Raw genomic sequence first — 18,211 nt, forward strand, 5'->3', positions numbered from 1 at the left:
TATGATGCTCGATTTGATTATTTGATATTCACTTTTTAGAATCCGTTGAGCACATTAGTTACGCAACAAATTATATTGATTGGGTTTGGTACGTATTCAAAATACATTATATTGATTGGGTATTGTTTTGATATATTTCCGGAATATAGATCGCTTTTTTTTATTAATATTACGTTCATAGAACAAAAAAAATACAAAAAGAGAGACATCTCCGTCAAATTAATCTCTCTCTCCAACTCTATCTCTCTGATGGATGTTCGGTAAATTTGTAATTTTATCGAACCGAATGATGGAAAAATGATATACAACGTTGCTTTTACATTTACTTACATTACTATAATAATCGTAAAAGATGACAATTTAAAAGTGTCATTAAACGTAAAAGATGACAGTTTTGAAACTATCATCTATGGAGCTGTCATTAAAAGTCTGAATGTTAAAATGACGGATTGAAACTGTCATTAATATCTATAAAGATGACGTTTTATAAACGTAATTGAAAGTAAAATATGACAGTTGTGAAACGTCATTGAAGTGTTTTAAAGTCGTCATATTTTGTAATGTGAAACGTCACTGAAGTGTTTTAAAGTCGTCACGGCGCGCTCTCGCCCAATATAATATTGTTCACTTTGAACACCAAATCCCATCAAACCTCCCAGTGAGGTCACCCATCTTAGAATTACTCCAGTGCGAGCACGCTTAACTATGAAGTTTCAATTGGCTTTGGCACCTTCATAGCTGTAAAAGTCCTTGTACAATAGAGGATGACGATACATTATTTATAGCACACAACTTACACTTCACCAAGCAATGTGAGACTACCCTCGACCCTTCTGCTCACCGATCCGACAGCCCCTCGCACGGGTCCCAACTGCTCTCAGACCGGTTGAGCACTACTTGGAACTCCCTAGGGGCAGGGTGTCACAATCTCCCTCACTTAGAAACACACGTCCTCGTATGGGGTCGAAATTCTGTCTTTACATTTTCGGTTGATACAGGCTCTGATACCATATGTAACGACCCACTCCCGATTTGAAACTTCAAAGCAATGACACTCATAGATGGCACTGTTTTCTCCAAAAATAAATTTTTGTTCTTCATTGTCACTTATAAGAGAAACCGACATTAAAAAGAAATAATAATTATGTCACTATTTTACAAAGTGACATCATAAATATATTAGACCACAGTTTAGGAGAAATTGACATTAAAAAAAATAGTTATGTCACTATTTTATAAAGTGACATCATAAATATATTAGATCACAGTTTAGGAGAATCTGACATTAAAAAGAAAGAATAGTTATGTCACTATTTTAGAAAGTGACATTATAAATATATTATATCACAGTTTTTTAGATAACTAATATTATTTTTCTATTGCAATATTTTTAATTACAATTTTTTTTAAAAACTGACATCTTTTCACTTTTTCAAGTGTCATCTTTTAACAATATTGTAGTAGTGTTACATCATGGTTTTTTTTTCCCAAATCGATAGAAGAGATCATTTTACATCATATATGGAGTATTATAAAGTACAAACCCGGGACACTACAAAACTGTGAGAGTCCACGAGATAACTAAACCCAACAACGCGACCAATAAAAGAAGTAAGCCCATTATAGGGTAGAAACAAAGAAGGGAAAATGATGGCCAAAGACGTGTTTTGATAATTAATACATGCCAAGGACATTTTCAGCATTAACAAATGTTCTTAGCTTGTCCTTGGCGGGTATTAATTATCAAAACACGTCCTGGGCTGTCATTTTCCCAACAAAGAAAGAAATGAAAAGCCCATTAAGGGAAGAGCATCTACACATGCAGGTGGGGGGATTCGAATTCCTGACCTCCTAATAAGATGGAAGAGTTATGGCTAACTGAGCTACCCACACTAATTAGCTTGGAATTAAATTGTGACATGACTTGAGGCAGAGTAATTCGCTCTTGAAATATTACCAACAAATTTCGTTCACCTCCTGTATGACGTCTTGTGTGGCATAATTCATCTCATTATTCTTGAAAAACGATGGATCCCGCATATTTCGCTCTTGAAATATTACCAACAAATTTCGTTCACCTCCTGTAGGACGTCTTGTGTGGCATAATTCATCTCATTATTCTTGAAAAACGATGGATCCCGCATATTTCAGTATGTGCATGTGAAGACGTAATCAATGATCGAAGATGTTAGGCAATGTATCGGGCGGCATATATCAAACTGTATATAATTTACATGCGGAGTATAATAATGCGAAATATAGTAATATAATCAAATATAGTATTACAGTATCTGCATGAATTGTGTGTGTGAACACAAAAGATACGACACGACACGTGTGGTGAATAAAGTTTAGTTTGAATGTCTATAGCAAATTAATTTGCTTTGTCCCCAGACTAATGGCCCCATAAAAGCCAAAAAGAGTAGTAGCTTTCTTCAATCCTGGGATATTTTCTTAGGACTGAAACTGAAATGGTCTCTCCCTATGTGACACCCCGCTTTCCGACGGCCGGCGGTACTGCAGGAAGCGTCCGGACGGAAGGGGGCAAGTCATGGTTTATAGGAAAAGATCTCTCTTACTTGTACAAGACCTTTTAAAGCCGTGAGGGCGGACCAAAGCGCATAGGAACTTTGCAGTTATGCGTGCTCATCCTAGAGCAATCCAAGGATGGATGACTCCACTGGGAAGTCTATGTGCTTTGGGCATCCAAAGCGGACAACGTTGTACAAAGATGGAGCGGATCATTACACACGCACTCTCTCTCATCGCTGGATATCCTTTTTGAGGATTAAATCATCAGTCAGCACCGACACTACTGGAAAAATAGATAAAGATCTTGGTCATTTGGAGTTATCTTTCACTTTTAATCTCGTATTTAAAACTTAAAACTGTGGTCTATTAAGGTGTAACTAAAATTTCATATCTTTTAATTATGGGATAGGACCATGATTAAAATTCATTAAAACCATGACCAAAAAGGTAAAAAATCGTGATTAAAAATGACCAAACCGTTACCTTTAAAAACTTAAAATCTCAATTTTATTGTAATACCGTGATTGTTTAGAGAGAAATAATCTCAGTTTTAGAAAAAACCGAGGTTAAAAGAGGCATTTTCCTATGGGAAAAGAATCCCACTTTTTTTTCTCTTTCTTATTGGGTTTCGAACCCAGGTCTCTCAAGTTTTGGACAGAAGCTTCAACCAACTGCACCACACACACATTTTAATATATAATTAAAATATTTATTTATAACATATGCGTTTAACATTAAAATATATTTCGAAAGTCATTTTTAACCTTTAAATATTAAAATTAGCAATTTTGATAAACATGAAAGTTGTAGCCCTTTGTGTTATTGTTCAAACCCAATTTGAATTATCTCAATCGGAGTTCTGAGCAAAGAGTTATGCTTGAAATACATTAGGCGATGAAATGCAACCTCATAAATTTTGTCACTAAAGGTACCCATTTGACGACGAAATACATTTTCATCGTCAAAAGTGCCCCATTTTGCGACAAAATATTTTTTTTTTAGAATGGTTGGGAGTGAGAGAGACGAATGAGAATAGAGGACGGAATTTTGGAAGTCGATCGTGACATTCATTTTTTCAACTTTTTCTATAATGAAAACTAAAGAAACGAGATGTATTTTCTAACTTACGATATCAATTTCTAGATAATTGAGATTAAAAGTTCTTTTTATCTCGATTTTTCTAAAACAAGATATATTCTTTCATATAAAATCTCAGTTTTTCGAAAACAAGATGTAAGAGTAATGAACACAACTGATTCTAACTCTGAAGAGAAGTCCACGTCAGCAGCTTTGACCAGTGATTAGTTTCAGTTTTGACCAGTGTTTAGTTTGTTAAGTTGGTTAGTTAGTGCTAGCTTGTGTGGTTAGTCAGTGCAATGGTTAGTCAGTGCTTCTGTTGTATAAAATCAAGAATGACGCATGGAACTGGAAATCCAAGAGGTGGAACTGAGAAACCAGGAGGTTGAGTATTCCTGTAATAACAAGTACGAGGTGGAACTGAGAAACCAGGAGGTTGAGTATTCCTGTAATAACAAGTACGAGCTGAGTGACTGTCTTTCCCACAGATTTGACATGCTGGCCTTAGAAATGAAAGAAACCCCTGAGCTCTTGGTCTATTTCTGTTGTTGTTATTGTATCAAGGACCAAATGAGGAAAAATAAGATGGTTGAGGAAAATTCTGTGGTGGTTGAAACATGGAGACTTGTGGTGGTTGAAAGAACTGTGGTGATTGGTAAGAGAGAGGTGTCTGGGATACTGGTGATTGGAACGATTGTGGTTGGGATACTTGAGACTGGAAATACTGTGAGGATTATGTCGGAAAAGATTGTGCCACAGAAGGAGAAACACCAGTCGCAGAGCCATCTTCGGCACCAAAACCCTCAGTAATCTTACCCCCTTGAGAGGAACTACTTGCACCAGAAATGTTGAGATCTTGTAGTTTCTATGTTGCCACAAACACACTACTAGTCCATTTGCTACCTTAAACTTGTGAGACTGTTGTTCTTCTGCCTCTAAAATGGACACAAGTTCATGAAACTTTAAGTCTACATGTGTACGCAGAGTTTGTTTCAAGGAATTGAACTCTGCCTCTGTTAAACCGTTAATCGTATGAAAAACAAGATCATTAACATCCACCTCATAACCAACAGCGCTTAGCTTTTGTGCACAGATCTTGATATCATCAATATACTGTTCCATTGTACCAATCTTTGTGAAATTAAACAGCGTTTGTTTAAGTTCATGAAGATTTGACCTAGATAGAGAATTGAACCTGTTCTCTAGACTGTTCCATACATCGGAGGCGTGTTCTTACCCTAACATAAGAGGTAAGGTTGTAGAGGACAATGTGGCAGTTAAACATGAAAGTAACTAATTATCGATAAGAGTCCAAACAAGAAAAGCAAGATTTGTGATCAGATTGTTACTTGTATTGCGAACTTGCAGAGGTGGGTTACCTTTAAAAGTGGAGCCAATAGAAGCCAAATCGACTATTTTCTTGCTAGAGGTACAGACCGCTTGACATGTAAGGATTATAAGGTTATTCCCAAAGAGTGTCTAGTGGCACAACATAGACTTTTGGTGTTAGATATTTGTCTCAAGGAAAATAATAGAAGGAGAAAGGAAACTAGATGCCCACGGATTAAATGGTGGGGCCTAAGAGGGGAGAAACTAGACTTATTCAAGGAAAGAATGTCTCAAGAAGTACGGTGGGGAGTGTTAGGCGATAGTGACAACATGTGAAATACGATAACTGACGGTATTAGACGAATATCGAAAGAAGTTCTTGGCGAGTCAAAGAGAAAATGTCCAATTTCTAAGGAGACATAGCGGTGGAATGACGAGGTTCAAACCATGGTAAAAGCAAAGAAGGAGTGCTTTAAAAAGTGGCAAAATGATCGGAATGTGGAAAATTTTCAGGGTTATAAGCAAGCTAGCAAGGAAGCTAAGAAAGCCATTAGGAATGCTAAGTTGAAAACCTATGAGAACTTCTACGCTAGACTCGATAGTAAAGATGGAGAAAAGATTATTTATAAACTCGCTAAGCTACGAGAAAGGAAAGCTAGAGACGTCTTTCAAGTTAAGTGTATAAAAGATATTGATTCGGTGGTGTTGGTGAAAGATGAGGCGATCAAGGATAGATGGAAGTCGTATTTCGATAAGTTGTTAAACGAGAAACATGAAGGAGGCCTTGGTGGGGAGGAAGTGTATGTACCTGGCGAGAACATAGAATTTGAGTTTTATCGGAGAATACAAAAGTTTGAAGTGGTTAAAGCTTTGAAAAGGATGAAACCGGGTAAGACCCTAGGACCAGATGGTATCCCTATTGAAGTGTGGAAAAGTTTAGGTGACTTGGGGGTGACTTGGTTGACGAAGTTATTCAATAAGATTATTATGACTAGGAAGATGCCCGATGAATGGAGAAAAAGCACCTTAGTACCTATCTATAAGAATAAAGGGGATATTCAAAGTTACAACAACTATAGAGATATTAAATTAATGAGTCATACGATGAAGTTGTTGGAAAGAGTTATTGAGAATCGCTTGAGGATGGTGACTAAGGTGTCAGAGAAACAGTTTGGGTTCATGCCAGGAAGATCAACCATGGAAACTATTTACCTATTAAGTAGATTGGTATAAAAAACACAGAGCAAAGAAGATGATCTCCATATAGTTTTTATAGACTTAGAAAAGGCTTATGATAGGGTGCTTAGGGACATCATATGGTGGGTTTTGGAGAGAAAATGAGTGACCAAAGGGTATATCGAGGTGATTAGAGACATGTATGAAGGTGTCGTCACTACCATTAGATCATCAGTAGGGGAAACAAGTGAATTTTCAATCACCGTTGGATTGCATCAAGGGTCAGCCCTGAGCCCATATCTCTTTGTCTTAGTTATGGATGAATCGACTGGACAATTTCAAGAGGATATTCCATGGTGTATGATGTTTACAGATGACACTGTCCCCGTAGACGAAACCTCTAGAGGTATTAATACGAAACTAAAAATTTGGAGGAATCATTAGAGTCAAAGGATTTTCGGATAAGTAGGAGTAAAACTGAGTATATGGTGTGCAAGTTTAGTGGTACCAGTAGTGCGCATAAAGAAAGAATGATGATCCAAGACCAGGAGATACCAAAGAGTGATCATTTTAGGCATTTAGGCTCAATTATTAGTAGAGATGGAGAGATTGCTGATGATGTGACCCATAGGATTCAAGTGGGATGGCTCAAATGGAGAAGCACTACTGGTGTACTATGTGACAAGAGGGTACCCACAAAATTGAAGGGAAAATTTTATGGAATTGCCATAAGACCAACGATGCTTTATTGGACAGAATGTTGGTCTATTAAGAAATAACATGTGAGCAAAATGAGTGTAGAAAAAATGAGAATGTTGAGGTGGATGTGTGGTAAAACTAGACGAGATAAGATTAGAAATGAAACAGTTCGTGAGATGGTAGGTGTAGCACCTGTGGAGGAGAAGTTGAGAGAAAATAGGCTAAGATGGTTTGGGCATATCTACCATAGACCAAAAGAAGCAGTAGTTAAGAGAGCGGATAGGATAGCTCTAGGTAGCAATGTTACGGGGAGGGGTAGACCTAAATTGACATTATATGCTATAGTGCGCAAAGATATAACTATAATGGGTCTGTGTGAATAAGTGGCCCTTGACAGAGCTCTATGGAGGAAATTGATTTATGTAGCCGACCTCAAGTGATTGGGACGTAAGGCTCGGTTTGGTTTGATTTGGTTTGTTTAGGCTTTTGGATTAAGCAAGTCCTTTATTCAAGTTTTCAAAGATATTGTTTCCTTTATTTCATCATCGAGACATTCAAAGAACCTCCGAGGTCCAGATTGGGTGTCTACACAAGTGTTGAGCAATCACATTATTTTATATCATATCAATTTAGAAGCACAACTTGCTGATATCTTTACCAAGGCTTTAAGTGTTTTCAAATTCCAGTTGTTGCGGCCAAACTCATGGTAGGTAACCCTCCCATGAGTTTGTAGAAAGATGTAAGAGTAATGAACACAGCTGATTCTGTAAGGTCTATATTTCGTGGTGTGTCTTATTTGGCAATTTCATGACAAAACACATATTGGCGTGTATCCCATAATATAGAGTTGTAATTTATTTTTTATTTATTCCTAGAGTGTCTGTTTAGGAAGTGGAAAGAAATCAATATTATTTTGTATTTGAGAGCAGTAAACGTTAGTCAAGTTATTACTACGTCGGTTCGTGAAAGTATTGAGAAAAAAAATTTCGTGCTCATGGAAAAGATTTGCTGCACATGAATTGATATATCGGCAAATCATTTGCTGGGGTGAGAAAAGGAAAAAGAATTTTTTAGATTAATTTACGATTTGATGGCAAGTCGGTCTTTGAAGCCACAACATTAATCAGAGGCCTGAAAGGTTTATTTCCATACAAGGACATGTGTCTCCTTAGGCTATAAAATGAGGTGAACTCGTTAGGCTATAAAATGAGGGGTGCTTTCATTCCTAATTACAAAAAGGTGAACGGAACAAGAAAGAAACAGGGTGGCCTCCTTTATTCTTGGGTACGTGGGGAAGCCGTGAGCTATAAGAATATGCGTTGAAGAGGATGTTGTATATTTTTGTGTCTTGGAGTATAAAATGGGATCTCTTGATCATTGATACACAACGATAACTCCAAGAAGTTTTCACTTTATCAAATCAACTTAGTTTGATTCGCTTTCGGTGGATTTCCGGAAGAGTATTGAAAGGCTTGAGGATTCAAGGCGGCGGCAGTCAATCACTGGGTGTGGTGTACGTGTGACTCGGCTGGTAATACTTAGAACGTTGTGAGAATTTACTTCGTTTGGGTAGATATATCAATAACTGCACAATGATTATAGTGATTTGATTCATTTCAGTAGTTTTTACCCGTATTTGGAGTTTTCCACGTATATCCTGGCATTATCTATTTATTGCTTCCTTTCATGCGACTGATTTATTTATTGATTGGTGGGTAGATTTATCAAAGAGATCAAACATAGCAAATATTTACATACTTAGGCGAGCTAGGATTTTTCAGATTCTAACTCCCAAGAGAAGTCCACGTCAGTAGATTTGTCCAGTGATTAGTTTCAGTTTTGACCAAGGTTTAGTTTGTTAAGTTTGTCAGTAAGTGCTGGCTTGTGTGGTTAGTTAGTGCGTCTGTTGTATAAAATCAAGAAGGATGACGCATCTTTGTAAACATTGAGCAAAATTGAATAACATTTTGAGATCCGATGATTCCTCTCTCTCTTTCGGATCCGGGGGCTCTGCTGCCCGGGGGCGCAGTAGCCCTTACCCGGCATGCCCAAACGGCACCGTTTGGTTTTAAAAAAAATTTTCAAACCATCAACTTGCAATTCTATGGAGCAGAAATGTAATTATAAGTGCCCCAGAGACAAAATTTGATTATGTCTCTTTAGAATAATATGATCAGAATAATAAGATCTTCACACCCGTACAAACGGATTAAAAATTAAAGCACTTAATTTTTTAACTATATTTTTTAATATATAAACAGTCTAAAAAAATTAAGTGTAAAAATTTTCACCCCGTTTGAATCGGTGCAAAAATCTTGTTATTCTGATCATATTAACAAGATTTTTGCACTGATTCAAATGAAGTGAAAATTTACACACTTAATTTTTTGAGACGGTTTATATATTAAAAAATATAGTTAAAAAATTAAGTGCTTTAATTTTTAATCCGTTTGTACGGATGTGAAGATCTTATTATTCTGATGATATTATTCTAAAGAGACATAATCAAATTTTGTCTCTAGAGCTCTCATAATCACATTTCTGCTCCATAGAATTGCAAGTTGATGGTTAGGAAATTTTTTTTAAAACCAAACGGTGCCGTTTGGGCATGCTGGGTAGGGGCTACTGCGCCCCCGGGCAGCAGAGCCCCCGGATCCCTCTCTTTCTATCTATCTATCTATTTGCTCTCTCTTTTCTGAATTCTGTACTTGAGATAATTAGGTTAAATGTCTGAGTGATTTCTAAAATTCTTCACGAGATCTATTCTTGAAGTTACAATCTCAATTTTTAAATACTGAGACTAAAAAATCTTTTCATCTCAGTTTTTTTGTATAACTGAGATTAAAACTATAGTCTATAAAATGTTATTACGCTTTTACAAAAAGTGAAATCTTTTTAGTTTTTGGATTGTAATCTTTATGCCATTTTGTTGTAGTGCGACTTACTATTGGATAGGTCCACATAGGGGTACGGTTATGCATGTGATTCTACATTTCTACTAAGTCAAATATTTGGATAATTTGTAGAATTCGCATAGGATGCAAAGAAAAGCAAATGAAAAATTTTGGTTCACGAATTATTTCACTTTAATTTTTCCTTTTGTTAATTCATCCATGTGTAAATATACCCAAGATCCAAATCCCTATTACTATTTGAATCAAGACTCACCACTTCAAGGAGTACCAATCACGGTAATATATGCTTTTGCTTGTTAGGATTTTTAGACAAAATAAATTCATTAATCTTTAAAAAAGATGCACTAAGATTAAACGGAACAATGACATAATGACATCCGCCACCCAAAACCCACAAAAGGAAGGTCCCACCAAAACATAAAGAACTACCGGAAAGAAACATCCAAACCTAGCTACCAAAACACCTCCAAACCTCAATAACCAACCATCAAGCACATACAACAACAGAGAACAACTAAACTAAACCAAAGCAGAAAACAATTGAGAACACAACCAAAGCCAGCACCCTCGCTAAACTACCTACGTACAACCAAATCGAACAAAAACCACAACCCCTACAAAAAAAAAAAAAAAAAAACCTCACTCGATCAAAAATCAGGTACACGAGCAATGGATACGAGACGACGTACTAAAACTCTAAAGAAAGTGACGAGTCCTCCATGATCTAAGCAAACTCATCCTCATGATCCAACTCAGCAAAAGCAACATCCTCCATCTCAACATATTTCTTCAAGTTAAACATTTTTCCCCGTGAAATATTTTAACACTCAATACATGTAGGAGCATTATTCACCGCCTTACCAGCATTCTTTATTGCTATGATTTTTACCCAGAAGTTAAGAAAAAGTTCATTAACAACAAAACCAAAATCTACCTATTTTTCTTGAGCTTGATAGAGATGCGAGTATTGTCACTTTCATACTAATACTATATCGGTCCTATTAACGTTGGCCCAGTCGGCAGAGATTAATTTTGTGCTTTTTAGTTTATCGATGCAATTATAGATTACATTGTAAATTACATTTTTACCCTCTAGTTTTGATCAATATTTCTCCCAACCCTATTCACAAGCCAAAATCAACTGTTCCACAAGAAAAGTGTAGAGAATGAGAATCTTTATATCCTTTTTTTTAAAACACAATTTATTTACGGAGAAATTTGCATTTACTTCTCCATCGTCTATTTGGATAGTTAACACTCAAATTTTAGTATGGTATTTTTTTTATTTTTTTAACTTTTTGTTTAGATTTTTTCGTAATATTTGGAATTAATTATTTATTTCGACAAAAGAAAATGGAAAATAATACTAAAATATATATCAATGTAGAAAAAATTCATGTTTTAGCGTAATTTAATTTTTATTTAAGTCCATTCATTAAACCATGCCCATGTGCATGAGAGTATGTAAGTAAGGCCAACTCCACTCTACTTCACTCGTACTTGCTGATTTTATTGTTTTAGTCAATTTTTTTTATTTTTTTTTACCTTTTTAGACTTTTGGCATCGAAACATATGATTAATCCAAAAATAATAAGAATATCCTGAATCTAATAAAAATTCAAAAATAAACAAACAAAATGCTAAAAACCAAAAGTACAAAAATTAGGGATATTGGGGATTAATAAACATTTTTCTAGTGAATTTTTTTTTTGGCTAAGCAATTATTTTTTATTGATAGTAAAAAAATAGTTTTTGATTAGTTGTCCTACATTGCTTTGAAATGGAATTAGAGATTATTTGGGATCTCTCCATTCATTACTAATTAATTGAGTTGGATATAAATTTTTCACAAAATTTCCTTTTTGAAGAATTACCATCTCTTTTCTACCAACAAAAAACTTTCATCATTTTACCATCCTGTTTTAACTAACAAAAAAATTGTCAACAAATATTGTTTTAGTCAATCTCCGTTCATTACTAATTAATGCATAAAAATTTGGCACAAAACTAATAAATATGAAAAAAATTAAATAAAGATACGTAATCTACAATGGTTTCGTTAGCAAATTTATTCTTTCACTCGTTAGCAAATTTATTCTTTCACCAGTCGAATTTAATATACTCCTATAAGATATGTAGAGAGAGAGAGAGAGAGTCCTGGTTGGAGGAGAGAGAAGGGAGAATTTGGATCCTGGTTGGAGGAAAGTCTTCTAGAGACTAATTTTGTCATTTGCTTCCAAAGGAACTTGTCATTTCAGAAAAGTTTGTCAAATTTTAATAATTGGGCCCACTAATCCTCGGCCCATACTGGGGAGGTTAGCATTTGCCAATACTATATACTGTCATTTTTCAATTATTTCTTTTCGTAGGTTATGTACGTTGTCCATTCGACAACGATTTCTACGATAACTCACGAATAAAGAGTCGGCCCACCCCCTAGGCCCAAGCGGCCAAGGAGAAATTTTTCAATGCTGAGCAGGTATCATGTGGTGTTCGCTCGGTGCATTCAGGTCATCCATTTTGGATTTATGCGGCTCGGATTTGAAAAAAAAAAGAGGAGAGAGAGTGTTTCAATCTGGTTCATCCAATACACTTTTGGACGGCTCGGGTGTGTCCGCTCGACCACCACGTCAACCGAGTGACTTGGTACCCACCCAGCATTGAAAAATTTCTCGAGGCCTTGGCCTTGGGCATTTCCAAAATCCCAAATTTTAGGGGCACTCAAATATTTTTATTACTTGGATTTGAGTAGACTCTTTTTAAGAAACCCAAATAAAAAACATGGATGATCGACTGGTTATATAAACTTCTTCTTCGTTTTTGGCAAAACGTGGGGTTACGCGAGGCTTAAAACCAAAATTTAAGGGCACACTTTTTTTTATTAGGCATCGGGCACTACAAATCATGCACTCATAAAACATACTATATTGGCTGCAAACAAATATTTACACATACTACGTACAGACTTGTTAAAAAGGAGTACGGTATGATACTTGATTTGATGATTTGAAATTCACTTTTTAGAATCCGTTGAGAACATTAGTTACGCAACAAATTATATTGATTGGGTATTGTTTTGATATATTTCTGAAATATAGATCGCTTTTTTTTTGCTAAGATTATATATGGTCATAGAACAAAAAAAAAAATACAAAAAGAAAGACATCTCTATCAAATTAATCACTCTCTCCATCTCTATCTCTCTGATGGATGTTCGGTAAATTTGTAATTTTATCGAACCGAATGATGGAAAAATGATATACAACGTTGCTTTTATACATTTACTTACATGGTGGCTAATTTAATTAGCTTGGAATTAAATTGTGACATGACTTTCGGCAGAGTAGTTCGCTCTTGAAATATTATCACAAAATTCGACAAATTTCATTCACCTCCTGTATGACTTCTTGTGTGGCATAATACATCTCATTATTCTTGAAAAGCGATGGATCCCGCATATTTTAGTATTTGCATGTGAAGACGTAATCAATGATCGAAGACGTTAGACAATGTATCGGGTGGAATATATCAAACTGTATAATAATGCGAAATATAATAATATATAATCAAATATAGTATTACAGTATCTGCATGTATTGTGTGTGTGAACACAAAAGATATGACACGACACGTGTGGTGAATAAAGTTTAGTTAGAATGTCTATAGCAAATTAATTTGCTTTGTCCCCAGACTAATGGCCCCCTAAAAGCCAAAAAGAGTAGTAGATTTCTTCAATCCTTGGGGTGTTTTCTTACGAACTCTGAAATGGTTTCTTATGAACTCTCTCTCTCTCTCTTCTGTTTAAAAAAACTCTCTCTCTCTCTCTCTCTCTCTCTCTCTCTCTCTCTCTCTCTCTCTCGTTGCTGGATAGACTTTTTTGAGGATTAAGTCATCAACCTTTTTTGAGGATTAAGTCATCAAGTCAGCACCGACTTAGTATTGGATAGGTTCACATAGGGGTTATGCATGTGATTCTACATTTCTACTAAGTCAAATATTTTGATAATTTGTAGAAATTCGCATAGGATGCAAAGAAAAGCAAATGAAAATTTTTGGTTCACGAATTATTTCACTTTAATTTTTCCTTTTGTTAATTCATCCATATGTAAATATATATACCCAAGATCTAAATCACTATTACTATTAGAATCAAGACTCGCCACTTCAAAGAGTACCAATCATGATAATACATACTTTTGCTTGTTAGATTTTCCGGCAAAATAAATTCATTAATCTTTAAAAAGAAGCACAAAGATTAAACGGACCAAAACAAATAGAACCACCGGAAAGAAACGTCCAAACCTAGCTACCAAAACACCTCCAAACTTCAAAAACAAACCATCAAGCACCTACAATAACAAAGATAAGCCAAACCAAAACTAAGCAGAAAACAAGTGAGAACATAACCAGAGCCAGCACCCTCGCTAAACTACCTACGTGCAACCAAATCGAACAAAAACCACAACACTGCAAAAAAACCTAGCTCAAAAATCAGGTACACAAAGCAATGGATACAAGATGAAAAAAAGGATGAGTCCTCCACGATCTTAGCAAATCCATCCTCATGATCCAACTCAGCAAAAGCAACGACCTCCATCTCAACATATTTCTTTAAGTTAAACATTTCTTCCCGTGAAATATTTTAACACCCAACACGTATAGAAGCATTATTCACCGCCGTGCCGGCATTCATTATCTTGATTTTTACCCAAAAGTTGAGAAAAATTTCATTAACAACAAAACCAAATTCCACCTATATTTTTCGAGCTTGGTAAATATGCGGGGTCTTGTCACTTTAGTATATTACCCTTCAATTTTCGTAGGTTTTTCATTTATTTCTATTCGTAGATTATGTACGTGGTCCTATTTATTTAGCATCCTAATTGGACCAGTATCTTTCCAGCACACACAGGACCACCTAGGACCTCGTATGTTCTCGTCCATTCGACAACAATTTCAACGTCGATAACTCACGACCAGGGCCGGCCCACCCCCAAGGCCCACGCATTCCCAAAATCCCAAGTTTTAGGAGCATTCAAATATTTTTACTATTTAAGTTTGAGTAGAACTCTTTTTAAGAAACCCAAATAAAAAATATGGATAATGGACTGGTTTTATGTAATACTTTTTTTTTTCCGGCAAAACGTGGGGTTATGTGAGGCTCAAATACTGGTCACACCCAATTATATCCGTCTCTAAAACAACTCAATTAACCAGGGTTTCAATTCTTGGGGTCAGGTTAGAATGAAGCAATTTCTTGTGAATTCTATAGTCTCGGCATAGATGACACGTATTTGATCTGACCGGGTAAGGGAATAGTCGAGGTGTCCGTAAGTTGGCCTAGATTCCCTTGACGTCGAAAAAATTTAAAAAAAAAAAAAGTGGCTACAAGCCTACAACCATGTTGATGAATGTCTTTGACGTATACAGTACCTTAGAACATAAGCATTAGTAATTTAAGACTTTGCGAGCTCACTGTGTCGAATTGCATGATCCCGTTAAAAATTATTTTCTTTCTTTATGTAGTAATAAAAAATATGGTTTGACCTAAATTTGTTAATAGAAAATAGTAATTGTTTTATTTTCTTCTCTCTTTTTTATTTGTCACCTCAAATTGTGTTTGCGATGGCTATAGAAATGATTTTCTTATCTTTTTTGGCACCAAAAATCGTTCATATTGCCTTCTCTATTCAGCCAGAAGAAATCATCTAACTTACCTAAAATCATGGGGGTAGCCTAACCACTAGACAAAAAATACACCATATCTGAAATATCTATGAAACGAGTTCTTAGATTTATTTTGGAATATATTAAATTTCAATTTTCAAAGATCTTTGCAAAGAAGGAAGAATCACGTTGTTCAAAAGCTCGAAGAATTAATACTTTGTTTTTATTTTTTGGCATTAAATTTCTTATTTTTTTCGGTGCACTAATAGAATTAAACACTAATTGACGTGTGGGTAGCTTATCCAAAAAAAATTTTATAAGCCTATCAAAAAAAAATTGGAAGTGTAGGAATGGTAACCTATTACTTCCACCAGATAGTATATTGTCCCGTCATACCAAACTGTTATCTGGAAGGGACCCCACCGCACCAATGTTAGGAGCGATGCTAATGTCCAACCACGTGTATGTGGTGTTAGGAGTATGTTTAGCCTCAATAAAGGGGTATAAGGACTCGAACATATGCATTGTCCAACAGAGCAAGTCCTGAGCTAAAGCAAGTGTTGTAGTCGCTTTAGGCCACTAAAAAATTCTGAATTGTAAGGGTCCCTCTTACTTTTTTATCCCTTATTATAGTCCAACAAAATAGGTCCTATTTTTAATTTTCATTTTAAGGAAAATGACGACCCAGGACGTGTTTTGATAATTAATACTCATCAAGAACATGCTGAAAATATTTGTTAATGCTGAAAATATCCTTAGCGGATATTAATATCAAAACACGTCATTAACCGTTATTTTTCCTTCATTTTAAGCTCCCGAAAAGTCAAGGCTGCTGTGTCATCCAACCACAGAAAGTTTGAAAACAACCCGTCATATCATTGGTTTGGTGTTAGATTTCCATCCTGAATTAAAGTAGCCCATGGAAGACAACTTGGCAACTGAAGACTTTTCAAGCAAAACCACACTCCAAATGATAACCTTTGTGATTGAAGAACTCCTCCCAAGTGTGAAACCAACGGGGCTCCCCAACATGGACCGCCCGCCCACTACTTCCACCCACTCATAGATTCACATTTGGCAGGGAATGACACGTGTGTGGCTGTAGAGAAGCCGAAGCCACATTTAAAGAAAGAAGCGAAGATGCTAGGTTCAAAGAAATTTTACCCGAAAATAATCCGGAATATATTATTTACGACTAGTCATAAATACGTCGGTATTTTATGACCAATCATAAATAGTGTATTCTGGATAAAATTTCTTTTCACATAGGATTTCGGAAGAAAGAATGGACACGTTTGAGGGTGACTGGGCCGTGGGCAGGCTTGTACCATGATTGGGAGCCCACCAAATAAAGTTTATTTACTTCTTAGTATTTCTTCAATTATGGGACCCGACTCTCACGTCAATGAGAAGTTTTTTAGGTTGCCAAGCGAGTACATGTCGCAGTGCCTATAGGTAATTTGGACTGTTCGAACATGTTTTAGACGGTTTAATTATATTTCCTCTCTTCTCTCAACCCACTGTTTTTTTTTTTTCCTTTTTTTCTCTCTTTAAAATCCAGACCATCCAAAACATGTTTGGACGGTCTGAATCGTCGAAGGATACCATGGTACCGCTCGGGCACCCAAAAATTTATCCACATCAATTGTTGTTGTCGGAGGCCATTGTGTCAAAGTCATGACGCATCAGAAATTAAAGTGGCTTTTTTTTAGTATATATATATATATATATATATATATATGTGTGCGCGCGCGCGCGCGCATCTGTCAACATTATCTTCATTTTTTGTTTTTGAACTCTCAACATTATTTTCATTTGATCAAAACAGATAAGGTATGTACAACTTCTTTTTTCGATGTTTGGAAAGTCCAGACTAATTTATGCTCATCTATACTTATTTTTTCTCCCGTCCTCTCAAAGGCAGGCGATCCGTACCGAAATCAGAGAATTCAAAAAAAAATTACTTTTTTTGCAACCTAATTTTAAAAATCGAACCCTAATCAATTGTGCCAGGACCAAACCAGCCACCAACCAAACTAATCCTTCGGATGTATGCATTGTACAACACAACTAAGGCTTCGTTTCCACTAACAAAAAAGTTTTAGTATTTTACCATCTTATTTTCACTAACAAAAAAGTTATCAACAAAAAATATTTTTGCTACAGTAATTCTACTCACAAACCTATAACAGCTTATTCACTACCTTAAACAACTTGACATTTCTCAACAATTAATGCACTACCAGAAACACCTAACAACTTTCAACCACAAATAAAATTCTACAATTTTTTCCTCCAGCTTCTTTATTGTGTCTACTTTTCTTAATAGGAAGTGCATTCTTAGCCCAAGATGACAAAGAGGTATCGATACTTCCTTGAATCCCTTCACTTGGCATGTTTTGGTAATTGTTGATATGAGTTTGTATAATCATGCTTAGAAAATTCCCTTCTAACTTTGTAATTGTTATTCACGCGCCATTTTCTGTCACTTTGGTACTTTATTAGATTCCGTTGGAAATATTTTTACAGTACCGGTTGTTCGATCGGTTAAATAAGTCAAGTGGCTTATTTTTTTGTTCTTATTCAATTTTTTTTTCTGCATTTGTTAATTTCGTCAATTTTTTGGGGATTATTGTTTTGTTATGACGAGAGAAATCTAAAAAGTAAAAAATTACGATGAAACTTAATTTTTTTGAATAAAGACAAAAATAAGCTAATAAACCAATTTTTTCGTCTTTATCCATAAAAAAATGATTTCGGTCGTAATTTTTTACTTTTTAAATTCCTCTTGTCATGACGAAGCAATAATTCCCAAA

The sequence above is a fragment of the Rhododendron vialii genome, chromosome 12a (genome assembly GCF_030253575.1).
Source record: "Rhododendron vialii isolate Sample 1 chromosome 12a, ASM3025357v1".
Classification (NCBI taxonomy): Eukaryota; Viridiplantae; Streptophyta; class Magnoliopsida; order Ericales; family Ericaceae; genus Rhododendron; species Rhododendron vialii.